Source organism: Balaenoptera physalus, assembly GCF_965194825.1.
Source record: "Balaenoptera physalus genome assembly, chromosome: 5".
NCBI lineage: Eukaryota > Metazoa > Chordata > Mammalia > Artiodactyla > Balaenopteridae > Balaenoptera > Balaenoptera physalus.
Genome location: NC_138884.1, coordinates 134,455,503 through 134,469,473, shown reverse-complemented (window position 1 = coordinate 134,469,473; position 13,971 = coordinate 134,455,503). Strand labels below are relative to the sequence as shown.

General features: G+C 34.9%; 1 long non-coding RNA gene across 1 annotated transcript in view; it reads right to left on the bottom strand.

Moving 5' to 3' along the window:
- LOC309661037 overlaps nucleotides 1-13,971 on the bottom strand; it is an 852,613-nt gene that overhangs the window by 266,264 nt on the left and 572,378 nt on the right. The window lies entirely within an intron of this gene.

Genomic DNA, 13,971 nt, shown 5'->3' with positions numbered 1-13,971 from the left:
AATGGAAAAGTCCTTTCAAGTGTTGTATTTAAATAAACATACAGATCATATGCACTGATTTTCAGATACCAGGGTGATGTTTCTGAACCACTGTGGATAGATTCTGTACTCTGAGGTCCCTTCTCTCAGTGGCAGGCACTTGTTCTAAATCACCTGAGCACCTTTATAATCATTGCACTGGGAGTGTCAACAAACACACCCATACTAGTCTGATTCACCTGTACCAGTCTATAGTGAAAATTTTATTAAAAAGTGTTAAAAAGTGAAGTTCTGTGCTAAGTTAAAAAATATTATAGTGTCAAAGTTAAACAATGATGAATTGAGAACAGTATTACGATAAAGCATTAGTTTAAAATGTTTAACAATTGCGGGTTTATAGACAACCCACCTCCGGTTAATTCCTGGCTCTGGAATATGTGATCCCACTTGAAGAAATATGATAATGATAATATTATTTTTTTAATATAGCAACATACAGAATATTATACTATATAAAGATACTTAATGCAGATTAATATTTGTTATATAATTATAATGAAGATACTGTTACTTTGATATAAAATTTAAAAGTTTGCAAGGAGCTTTGAAATACTTCATTTTGGTTTCAGTGTCCCTAAAATTTAGTGGACAGGTGAATGGAGTCCATGAGAATGATAATTAGAGTTGAGCAATATTTTTTTATGCCTTATCAAATCTGTTGGTAAGCTAGGAGTATTTAAATGGCCTAGAGATGAGGGTCACCAGCGTGCAGAGAATGATCTGACTGGACAGGTCTCAGCCTCTGATTCAGCAGGACTGAAGGGTCTGCCGACCTGATTGGGTGCTTCCCAGACATGGTTAGCCAAGGATTCCACAGAAAGTTCTGCTTCTGCAGCCGAAGATGACAAGTTGCTTCTCATCTGGCTGGCAGAGTGATAACTTAATAAAGGGACAGACTTTGACAAAACTGACATCAGGAGGAGATTGTGAGAGAATTTTAGATTTGAAACAAATGCCTTGGATGATGAGTGACTAAGAATGTAAGAACTTATAGAATTAAATACATTTCCATAAAAGAGTACAGTCAAGTAATCAATTTAGACAGATTTTGTGTGAGAATTCAATTGATGTCTTTTCTTTCTTGTAAAAGTAATCTTTTGAAGTTAGAATCAAATGCACGGAAAAGTCAACTGTGTAGCAGCATAGAAAGGACAAGGGAATTAAAGCTAGTAAGATTGACTTCTTCCTCTGGTCCTGTCTCTAGGTCATGTGACATTGGTAAAGTCATGTAGTATAACTAAACATTTGCTTCCTGCTAATTTGCAAAATGGTGATAATATTATAGAACCTAGGGGGAATTATAACTCATAAATATGAAGCATCACATAAATTATAGTTAACTTTGTCTTTCAGTTAATGGTACATGTGTAGTCACATGGAGATTGCAGTCTTTCTTCCCTACTAAACAAGTCCCTCACCCTCTGGAGCAAAAGATTCCTCAGAAACACTTAGGGTTATTTTTCAATGACTCACTTAAAGATTAATTTGAGTTGGATTACATGCCCTATGGCTATTTTTCAAACCTCCAGGGAGTTGTTACCTACTTACTTTATATGCATTTTCCTAGAATCAAAGGCTGACTGTGAGTAAATAGAATAAAATAATAACACTAAAAAAATTAAAGAATGTACCAAACTTCAAGTTGATTTCTCTTGCCAAATAAGGAAGAGTGCCCATAAAAAGGGGAATTTTCTTAACTTGATGTACATCAACTATACCTCTACCTGTTGAATAGATAGATAGATAAAAATACCTAACTAAAATCAAAGCTATATCATGTTCTTTTGCATATTTTACTAAACATTGTAAGATGTGTTTTACCCAAATTGATCAATGTAATCAATATAATTCAGACAAAATCTCAGGTAGATTTTTTGGAAGGGATGCACTTGACACATTTATATAAAATGTATATAAAAGAGAAAAAGGCCCAAATATAATTTAAAAAATCTGAAGAAGAAAATGGAATAACTTGCCCTATCAGATATTAAGACTTACACTGGAGCCATAGCAATTATGACAATGTGGTATTCATCATGGGGACATGTGAAAGCATAGAAATAGGCTTTCTTATATATACAGTTTATGATGGAAGACACGATATAAGTTAGTGGGGAGCAGATGGGCTATTTAACATACACTGTGTTAAAATTACATATGCATATGGGAAAAAATAAAAATGGATACCTACTTCCCACTGTGCATATATACATAAAAATTAAGGTAAAATAAAGGCTTGTGTCTAAGGTAAAACTTAAAACATTTAGTTGGCAATATAGGAAAACATCTTTAAGATCTTTGGGATAGAAAATGAATTCTTAAATAGAGATTTGACAGTACATATCATAAAAACATGATTAATTTGACTACATTAGAATGAAGAATGTCTATGCATTATTAGACACAATAAAGAGAATATAAAGACAAGCCACATAATTTTGGAGAATATATCTGCATCACATATACCAGTTAAGAATTAATATTCATAAATTTAATCCATAACTGTACATCAGAGAATTAATCTAATAAAAAAATGAATTGAAGACAGAAGCAGACATCTTACACAGGGAAACAAGAATCACCAAGTTACTGGCAGGAGTATAAACTAGTATAGCCACATTGCAAAATAGTTTGGCATAATTTAGCAAAGTTTACTATTTGTTTATACTATGTTCCAGAAATTCTACTCCAAAATATATACTCAGAAAATTTTTGCACATATGTGTCCAGAAGATGTTTATAATAATATATTTAACATAATCTTTTTATTAGCAAAAACTGTTAACAGGCCAAATGTCTGTCAACAGTATAATGGGTAAATAAGTTATTGTAGCATTGCAACAAAGTTCTACATACACCAACTACATGCCTCTCAAATTATTAATATTCAAATATAATAATATATGAAACAACAAAGTCACAGGACAAAGACAAAATATTTGCCTTTATATATAACAGGAAATAGGGAAGAGTAAACCATAAATTTTTCAGGGGTTTATCTTTACATAACAAAATTAAAGAAAATTAGAAAATGGGTATTAAGTATCCAAGATGATATTATTTTTTAGGGGAAGGAGTGAGGGAATTTGATCAAAGAGTGATATACTGGGCTTTCAAAGTTACTAATAAATTTTAGCTTTAAACTGATTGTTAGGTCAGTTAGTATTTTTGTAATATTGTTTCAATTATACATGCGTTAGTATTTTATGTGTTTCATCAAAAACAACATTTAAGATACATTTGTGATAAGATGTGATAAGATTTGGTCTAATTGTCTCCCAGGGAAGTATCAGTTGAAATCTATGAATTGGTTTATTTTTGAACACTCAATCAGGAAATTTTGGAAAAATTGTTCTTTTGCAGATGTAGGTCACACTTAGGAACTGAGTCATGAACTACTGCTCTCAGAGCTGTGATCGGTAAGGAATTTAAATCCTTCCACAGTGACCACCACTCGTGTATTCCTCTCCTTCATTTTATAATGTGGTAACTGCAGGGAAGAATTACATTAACCCTAGGCCTCACCTGGATATTGTGGTATATTTCTTCTTCTTTCATTTCATCCCCTCTTCTTTCTCTTCTTTCTTCTCCAGACACTGTTTCTGAAAACAAATTAACTCTGCTATAGGCAGAAATCACCACAGTCTCTGAAGAATTATTTAATGTTTATGATCAGAGAATATTTTGGGTTTTACTCCCATTTAGGCTCAAGGTATTTCTTCTCTGAAATCACTGAAAGAAGGCAGAATACTCAATTAGCAAATAATTCTCTAGAGAATTTATTTAAAATGGCAGTATAGTCATCATAAATTACCTGAAATACTGACAGCAGATAAGACACAATTTGGTGGATTAAAGTGACATGAGTACTACTCCAGAGTTTTCATGGCAAACTTCAAATATTAATACATAATAATACATTTATACTCTATTGAGATAATTCAACCCTCTAAGTCTTAAGACCTGATCAGTTAAAAAATATATAAGACAAAACCAACAACCAAAACAAAAACGAAAACAAAAACAAAACAACAGCGTTTAGACTGACCAGGTGTCTCCATCTCGTTCAAGAACAAAGAGAAATGGGGCAACATAACCAGCCATTCAGCAAAGCCAAGAACTGCATGGGAGTAAGCACTTAGCTCCACCCCTGGATAGTATAGGTTGATCAGCAAAGTATTTTTAAAATGTATGACATAAGGAAATGAGTCATTAGCCTTCATAGTCTTTCATCTTTTTGAACTTCCCTGCGCCTATCTCTAACTGCTGTACGCAAGTGGATCAAATTTAATTGTTAGTTTTCCCAGCCACTCACATGTTATACATATATCAGCTAGAAGCAATTCATAAGTCTCTAGTATCTATGCCTGTAAGAGATAATGCCTGTCAAATACACAACACAATCTCCTGGCATGTTGTAGGTGCTTAGCCACCATTAATCTTTAATTTCTTTCTTAAAAATTCTTTCTGTTATTTTTTTGTATTCAGCCCAATACCTTGAATATATCTCAGGGGTTTCGTTTAGAAATTTTATCAACCCCCAAAAAGGTTCTAAAGATAATGTGAGTGGAGTTTCTAATTACTATTCATAATTTTTTTGTAAACAGGTCTCCTATTAGATTCTCTATTGTTTGATGGGGCAAGATATATATATATATATATTTTTTTTTTTTTTTGATAAACAGAAACATTTACAACTAAAATAGGTCACTGTCACATACAAATCATTGAACTTGTTAAAATGTGTAATGAAACCTCAAGACTGGACCGCCTGACCTACATCTTTTCACAAATGCTCTGAATACATAACAATAATAAAGTGGAAGGTATGTCTTTTCCTTTTTAGCTCGCTTTGCTTAGCATTACATTGGTACTGGATTTACATCTCCCTTGTTATTTCTTTCAGGGGACTGAGGCAAAGTCAGTGCTAGGTGGCTCTGTGGATTTGCATTGACTATGGAAGCTATTTTAACTTGGGATCGTTTTTCTAACAATTCACCATAGTGACAGCAGGAAATTGTCCCTATAGAAAAATCTAGCAATGCTGGGGAAAAAATTCTAGTTTCGGAGGCTTGTGTTCCTTTTTCACAAATACTGCAGTCATTAACACGGATCATATAATAAATGAAAAATTTGTGACAGGCAGTTGAGAAGATCTGCCCTGGTCATTAGCAAGTGGAGGAAGTCTCCCCAAGTCTGCATGAGTAATTTGTAAGTGAGACAGTACCAAATGATATGTCTACCCCCTAGCTTTTTTTTCCTAATGGCTGGAAATCCCTTGGTATAGGCATCAGTTTGGAAGTAGTTGTGGAATTTTACTTAAACTACATACAGTGAAGGATTGACCCTTTAGGTGTGAGACTTGGCAGCTGAGTTACATGGAAAACACATAAGTAGCCAAAGAAGAAACCCAAACACTAGGGAGAGGTGGATGCCAATGTATCCTTCCCATTTGCGGCAGACACTGTTGAGTGGGTGCTTAAGTTAGAAAACAATATAACAAGCACTCACTGCATCCTTGCTATACCAGCACACAGATGTTGCCGTGCAATTCTCAAATGCGATGAGAGATCTTTTTTCTCTTAAAACCTTGACAGGGATAAAAGCTGATTCTCAGTTTGTATATCAAGCTGCTCCTATCTAAGCTTTGAAATAAATGATAGAACTAGAAATCAGAGAACTTCAAATGACATTTCAGAATGGACCACCACCTTCTAAATGGTAATCACACTGCCTTCCAAATATAGGTATTCAATAAATATTTGTTGAATTAAGCTGAATTCCAAAACAAACAGTTCTGCAGTTATTATTCAGTCTAAGAACTACTTAGGCTTATTCCCAAGGATAATAAAAGGGAATACTTTAAAATTTTTCCTATACAGATGAGAATCATACGCGCAATTTAACTTTTAGCAAGCTGAAAACCTGATAGTTTGGAAGTAGTAGCCTATTTTAAGTGTAGAATGTGGAGCAGGTCCTGGATATAAATTCTGTTATATTTGATATTTTCTTTTTAATCTTAATACCATGGTGATGGGGAAAAATACAGCATAATTACATGATGAAATCAAAGTTAAATGTTTAGAAATATGTTAGATAATAGAACATACTGGTATGTATCTTTGTACATTTGCTATTGAGAAAAGATTGGGGGGAGTGTCTGTCTTACGACTACCAATCCTTCCTTTTCAGATGAAGAATCTGAACTTGATTATAAAGAAGAAATCCAAGCACTTCACTTACTATAACACTTTGCCTCTCTCAGTATATCAGGCAAATATAATATATTTCAGTCTGTTGCAGACAAAGGGAACCTGGAAACTAAGGCAGGCTGTAGAATGCTATTTGGGAGTTAGTACAAGTTGGATTCTATTTTTATAATGCAGATTAAAACTAAACCTTTGTTGTGTATGAATTGTGTAATTTTTGACATATCTTTCTGAGTGTTCGTTTCTTTGTGATATTAAACTGTTATTAGAAACAAAGGAAAAGTTTTTAAAGCAGTTTGCACAGCATCTAGTACATTGTTGATACTCAGTGGACACTAGTTACCTCCCCGTCTCTCTCTTGTGACCTCCTAGGAGTATTTTCCTCTTCCCGTTCGTGGTCATCTCTAATTATTTTGCTACACATGCAAACTGGCCATACCTTTTGTCCTATTAAAATGAATAAAGAGCTTCAAGAAATTGCCAAAAACAATTAAGATAAAAAGTCTGTAAAGTAACAAGAGGGGGTCCAATCAGATATTGAAGATTTAATTCTAAGACTATAAAGATGAGAAACGAGATATTACAGGATTTTTGAAAGAAACAAACACTGAATATTTTGGCTAGCCAGTATGGATATCCTGCTATTGGCATTGAAAGAAAAACATAGATATTGATAAAGGTTGTTTTTCACTGATAGAATCAAGAATAACCACTGATGAAGATTCTCTCTTTGACCCAACTCTCGCGAGGCTCCATCTCAGCCCTTTCTTGGCTGGTAAAGACTTGAACAAAACAGTTAACATAGTTTCTAACAACTCAAGGCCACATCCCTAGGATAACCCTACCCGCCCCCCCCCCACCACCAACACCACTACTGTAAAGTGTCTGAGAAAACTCAAGGCTGCAAAAAGAATTTACTGTTTGTTCCAGCCAACACACCTGAACATAAGAACCCCTGTCTCCCAGGCTTTGTGGGAGGGGAAGAGCCTAACTTTGACAAGCATCAGTTAACAAAACAAAACCATACAGGTTTCACATGGCCCAACTCCCCCACTGCCCATTTTTCTGTAATTTTTTTGCTTCTCTATCTCTTGAGTCCCTGCTCACTCCCTTCCATATTCTCCCATTCTCCCTTTAAAACTCTGAGTCCCCTCTGTACAAATTGAAGTTGAGCTCAAATCAAGCTGGACTCTTTCCCCTATGACAATAGTAGATTGCTGATTAAAATCTGTCCTTATCTCCTTAACTAGTGCCTGGTTTTTTTTATCTTTGATGCCATGCATAGACCCGATACGATTAATTAGGGTCTTTGTTACTCTCCCAGAACAGCTACTTATGACAAGGTGTTAAGGACTGAATGTTTGTGTCTCCCCAAAATGCATATGATGATATTTAATCTTCAACGTGATATTTGGAGGTGGGGCCTTTGAGAGGTAATTAGGTAACGAGGTGGAGCCCTCCTGAATAGGATTTGTGTCTTTATAAGAAGTGGCCGCAGAGCAAGCTCACTCTCTTTCGGCTATGTGAGGATACCATAAGAAGTCAGCAGTCCAAACCTGGAAGTGGGTTCTCAACAGAACCAGACCATGCTGGCAGCCTCATCTTGAACTTACAGCCTCCAGAACTATGAGAAATAAATTTCTGTTGTTGATAAACTGTCCAGTCAATGGTACTTCATTATAGCAGCCCAAACAAAGACAAAGGAAACTGTAAGATTTATCAATCCCAACACCTACTAAGTTCCTTTATGGTATATGCTGCCAGAATAAATCTGAAAGACATCTTTTGTGACATGGAAGGAATTTGAGGATTTGGAAATACAGATAGTGTTTACATCTCTTCTTACAATTGACACTCATGACTTTAAAAGCAAATACATTTATATTGGGAGTGAAATCCTGACTAGAAAAATTGTATTGGATTTGATCTTCTGTATACAAAACCAGAATGATGAGCTTCTTCTTTACAGAGGAAACTGAGCCCATCAGATGTGCTTACCAGCACTTTCCTTGAAGTTTTCCTGCCCCTTGTGCCTGTATATATCTTTAACTTTCCTGCAAGATTTACCCTCTACTTGTGAACTTGAGCACATCCTCTCCAAAGTCCTCCAAGACCTTGCTCCAATGATGCCTTTCCTCTCTATTATTAGTCACTACACTGCCACTAAATTATATTTCTTAATCCATTTGTCTTTTTTTCTGTCTTCAAAGATAATCCGGAAAAGATGGTCTCTCACAGATACTCAATTCTTAGTCATCACTCTTCACACTGTAGCCCCCATGCCAATATTCAGATGGCTTGTAGAATATTATTCAAGAGCTAGTATGGTATATTGGGAAAAAAAGAAAGAAAGATTTTCTAAGATACTAACCTAATGTGTTTTAACTCTCTTCTTATGCGGCCTTTCTGCAGCATCTGACAATGTTAGCAATCCTGTGTTTTCCTTCTATTTCTTGGCTTCTTAGAAACTATTCATATGTGTTTTCGTATTATTTTTCTTCATGTTTTCAGTTGTTTTTTAAATTTAACTTGAGTCCATATTAAATTATCTTATAGAAACTATGAACACTGATTATGGTGTTTATTTTTCTTGGCAGATGGTCCATAAATTTGATCCGTGTATCAATAAAATACAGTGTTCATGGATAATCTCATATTTTGGTGTCAAATTCTTTTCTGACCTTTATCTCGTTTGGCAATCTCTTCACAAATGTGCCACAGATATTACAAATCAAATGTCCTCATCTCTACTCTCTTTCCTCTTGCAAAAATAAAAATAAAAATTGTCCTAGTTTTTCAATATCTTATTTCAGTTTATGGTGTTGGTCATCCTAAACTAGAAAATGTATACTAATGTTTGACTCTTGCCTTTTTCCTTCTGCATTTCTAGTCAGTCACAATGTCTTGCTAATTCTACCTCAGAGATAGCTTTAAAAGAAAGTAAGGGGAGAGGATGGGGGAAAGGGGAAAGATGAAAAAGAAAGGAGGAAATCAATTTGACACCACCCCTCCACTCCATGCCCCATTTAAAAATCAGCTGGCTCCAATTTGCTTTCATGATGTTTTAGTCCATTCATGCTATTATAACAAAATACCCTGCACTGTATTTTACAAACAACAGAAATTTATTTCTCACAGTTCTGGAGGCTGGGAAGTCTAAGATCAAGGTGCCAGCATGGCTGTGTTCTCTGGTAAGGGCCCTCTTCCTGGTTTATAGCCAGTGCCTTCTCACCTGTGTCCTCACATGGTAGAAGGAGCAAGTATGCTCTCTAGCCTCTTCTTAAAAAGGCACTAATCCCATTCATGAGGGCTCTATCCTCATGACCTAAGCACCTCCCGTAGGCCCACCTCTTAATACCATTACATGGAGTATTAGGATTTCAACATATGAATTTGGTGGGGAGTGGGGGGCAAACATTCAGACCATAGCACATGACAAGGCCTAAACTCATTATGAAGGTATATGAAATCATTTATAATGTATCTATAACAAGAAGGAACACCAAGGATTGCTGGAAACGTGAGAAGCTGAAAGAAAGATATGGAACAGATTTGCCCCTAGAACCTGCAGAAAGATAACCCTGCCGGCACCTTGATTTTGAACTCCTAGCCTCCGGAACCATGAGAGAATAGATTTCTGTTGTTTTAAGACACACACACACACACACACACACACACACACACACGATAATCCAGTCCCTTGTACTCTGTGCTTCAATTACTTTGAATGGCTTTGAAACAGCAAATCACCATGTTTCTATTATCAAACTCCTCCTTTCTGCCTCAATTCCTTTGTATCTCACCCACTAGTGAATCACTTACTATATTAGTCAGCTAAAGGTTCTGGGACCCAATTCTGATGTGTATACACAAGTGTATATACCTGTGGTAGAGGTTTCCCCACACCAAAAATCTCCAGACACCAGCCAGGTGTTCTACAATTCAACTCAATCCTGACACTCTCTACCCGAAGATAGCATCAGATCCCACAGGTTAAGGGTTCAGTCTCACAAGACTGAGCACCCTCCCCCCCAAATTCAGATGTCAGTTGCAAGTCCAGGCTGTCCCCTGTGCTTCTGTTCAACTGGCTATAGATTGGAGTTCCCCATGACCCCTTTCTTGGACTTCAGACGCCAGTTGCAAGTCCAGGTTGCTACATGTACTTTTGACTGACTGGCTATAAATCAGAGATTGCCACAAGCTTCTCCTTGGGTTCCAGTAATTTGCTAGAGGCTCACAGAACTGAGAGGAACAGTTATCCACAGTTGAACAGTAAAGTTTAACACAGTATTCTTATATCAAAAAATTAAATGTAATTTATAAAGGTGAATATATGCATTTGCCCATGTTCATCATAACAAAAAATTATAAAGTGAATCAACTAATATATGCATGCTAATAGCCTTATCAAAATATTACTATATTTCAGTCAAGATAAGTAATTTAGTTTACTTTACTGAGATGGTTTCTACCACACAAAATCTTAAGTACCATTTTCAGATCTTATTAGTTTCAGAACAAAGCAATGCATCTTTGCAAAAAAAGTTGATTTCTCTAGTTTTCACAGACTCAGCAAGTGTGAAGCATAAAAAATAACAGATGGAAAAGTCAAAGAAGCAAAAAGAAACTGGGAAACGTTGCAGATAATTCTATTTACTATAATAAAACATAGTGTTAAAAGGGTGGCCTGTTTATTTTTACTTTTCTCACTGAAATAATTAACATGGAACACAGCTCCTAGCATTTCCTGGGACCTGAGAATAAGAAATTATTCTTTCTGTCTTAAATAAAATTCAATTTTGCTTTACATAATTTTGAGTGCCAACAGAACAGAATATTAAAAATATGTATCATACTGTAATGAACAAATATTTATGCCCACAACTCAGTCATTTAACAAATAACATTATTTTAAAATTTTTCAGCTTTACTGAAGTATAATTGACAAAATTATAAAATATTTAAAACACATCATGATGATTAGCAAATGACAACTTTATTCTTCTAGAAATGTAACTTTTAAAAAAATTTTATTGAAATATAGTTGATTTACAATGTGTTAAATTCTGCTGTGTAGCATAGTGAGTCAGTTATACATATATAAATTCTTTTGCATATTCTTTTCCATTATGGTTTATCACAGGATATTGAATATAGTTCCCTGTGCTATACAGTAGAACCTTGTTGTTTATCCATCCTATATACAATAGCCTGCATCTGCTAATCCCAAGCTCCCAATTCTTCCCTCCCCCATACCCTCCCCCTTGGAAACCACAAGTCTGTTTTCTATGTCTGTGAGTCTGTTTCTGTTTTGTAGATATGTTCAAAAGAACATATCTACAAAACAGATTAATTAATCTGTTAATTAATTTAGATTAATCTAAATCGTATTTTAGATTCCACTTATAAGTGATATTGTATGGTATTTGTCTTTCTCCTTCTGACTTTGCTTAGTATGATAATCTCTAGGCCTATCCATGTTGCTGCAAATGGCATTATTTTATTCTTTTTATGGCTGAGTAATATTCCACTGTATATATATACCACATCTTCTTTATCCATTCATCTGTCAATTGGCATTTAGATTGTTTCCATGTCTTGGCTATTGTAAATAGTGCTTCTGTGAATATAGGGGTGCCTGTATCTTTTTGAATTATAGTTTTGTCTGGGTATCTGACCAGGAGTGGGATTGCTGGATCATATGGCAACTCTATTTTTAGTTTTTTGAGGAACCTCCATACTGTTCTCCATAGTGATTGACCAATACACATTCCCACGAACAGTGTACGAGGGTTCCCTTTTCTCCACACCCTCTCCAGCAAGCAAATGACAACTTTAAATGTTACACCATCATCACTACATGTTTCTTTCCATATATAGGTAAAGGAAACATTTAAAACAATGTTCACGTTGTCTCATCAAAAATTAGATAGTTTCATTGAAAATTTCTTAATTTAGTTAAATTGATTTCTTTCCCATCACAATAATAGAAAAATTTATTATTCATAAAATGCAAATCAGTTTTTCTCATAAACTTCCTTTTTAAAATTTATTTTGCTAATGGCATCATCACATTTCAAAATATTTACATTTGAAGGCTTAGAATTATAATTAATAGCCCATTGTTATATTTTTGCTACATCTAGTGATGTTCCATATCATGTTGCTTTTTACTTAAAAATGACTCTTGTATTTACTTTTTTCTTCCCACTCCAGTTATCTTAATTTAGGTGCTTTTTTTTTTTTTTAACACTTATACCTTTGTCCTGGAATATCCTTCCAATAGTTTCTTTTTTCCTATTTGGTCCCAAGTAACTGACCCTTTACACTCATTCCAGAATTACATTTTTAAAGCTTTGGTTATATCGTTTGGTTGAACATTTTACATGGTATATTGTCTACAACAAAGTTCAAATATCATTAAGTATCTTCCAAAATCTACCCAGTATCTTTATTTCCAGATTTGTCTCCTATTATTTCCCCAATACAAATTATCTACTCCCAAAATACTATTCACATTTCTAAGCATCATCTGTATCCCCTTTACACAAACCCAGCATGCCAAAGTCATAAGAATGTCTTGCACTATCCCAACTCTGGAAGGTTGATCATCCCAATTTTTCCCCTTGGTGTGCCCCTCACAACTCTTTTTATTATCCTATCACTCCTCCAATGCCTTATTCTGACATTAAGTCTTTATGAAGTCGTCCCTAACAGCCCAAAATATATTTCTACCTCCTCTAATCTCTCCTTGTACTTCATTTATGGGATTCATAGAATACATTATAGACAACGTTGAGCTAGGTGTCTGAGCATATTCCCCCTAAGAAATTCTCAAAAACTGTGTCATTTTATTATACGTCACCAGTTGCTATCCCTTATATATAATAAGCAAAAATACTAATTATTTCAGTATTGTTACAGTGTCCAATTCCAGTAGTCTAATCACATACATGTATGAAAAATTTAAAAATAAATTACCATTTTCACAGATAAAATTAGCAAAAACAAACAATGACAATATCAGTCCCTTTAACATAGTGTATGGTTGGGAAATATTTGGAAAAACAATTTGGCAATAGATACTCTGGGCTTTAAAACCTGATGCCTGGAAATTCAAGCTTAAAATGGCATCTGGCCAGCATCCACTGGCTCTCTTTTCTAGATTCCTACCAAAATAACAACCAAGACAGAATAAACAAACACACACACACACACACACACACACACACAGAAAATTAGGACCAACAATCAACTAAATTTCATAATCTAGAAAATAATTCAACTACCAGCAAGGCTGACAAAAATGAATAAAATAAGTTCAGTTAATTCCAATTGACTAGTTACATCATGCTATACCAAAAGAAGTTACATATACTATCCCATTATGCTGGTACCAAGAGTATGAGCCTATATAAAATTGCATAGAGAGAACCTGTCTCTTTCTCCAACTGGTTCCTCTCTGACTTAGAAATGCATGATCTACAGTAAATTGAAAATTATGCAACTGCCCAATTATTTTATGGGTATTCTTAATAACAGTGTCCAAATCCTAGAAGTTGCTTTCTCTGCACATAGACAAATTACCATTTCCAGAGTAAACTTTGGAGGAATGGTGGGGATGGGGACAGGCCTGTTAGTGTAGGAGCATCTAAAGTATAGCAATCTTCTCAAAATAAAGCAAGCACAAGTACTCAAAGACACCACATAGAACAGTATATAT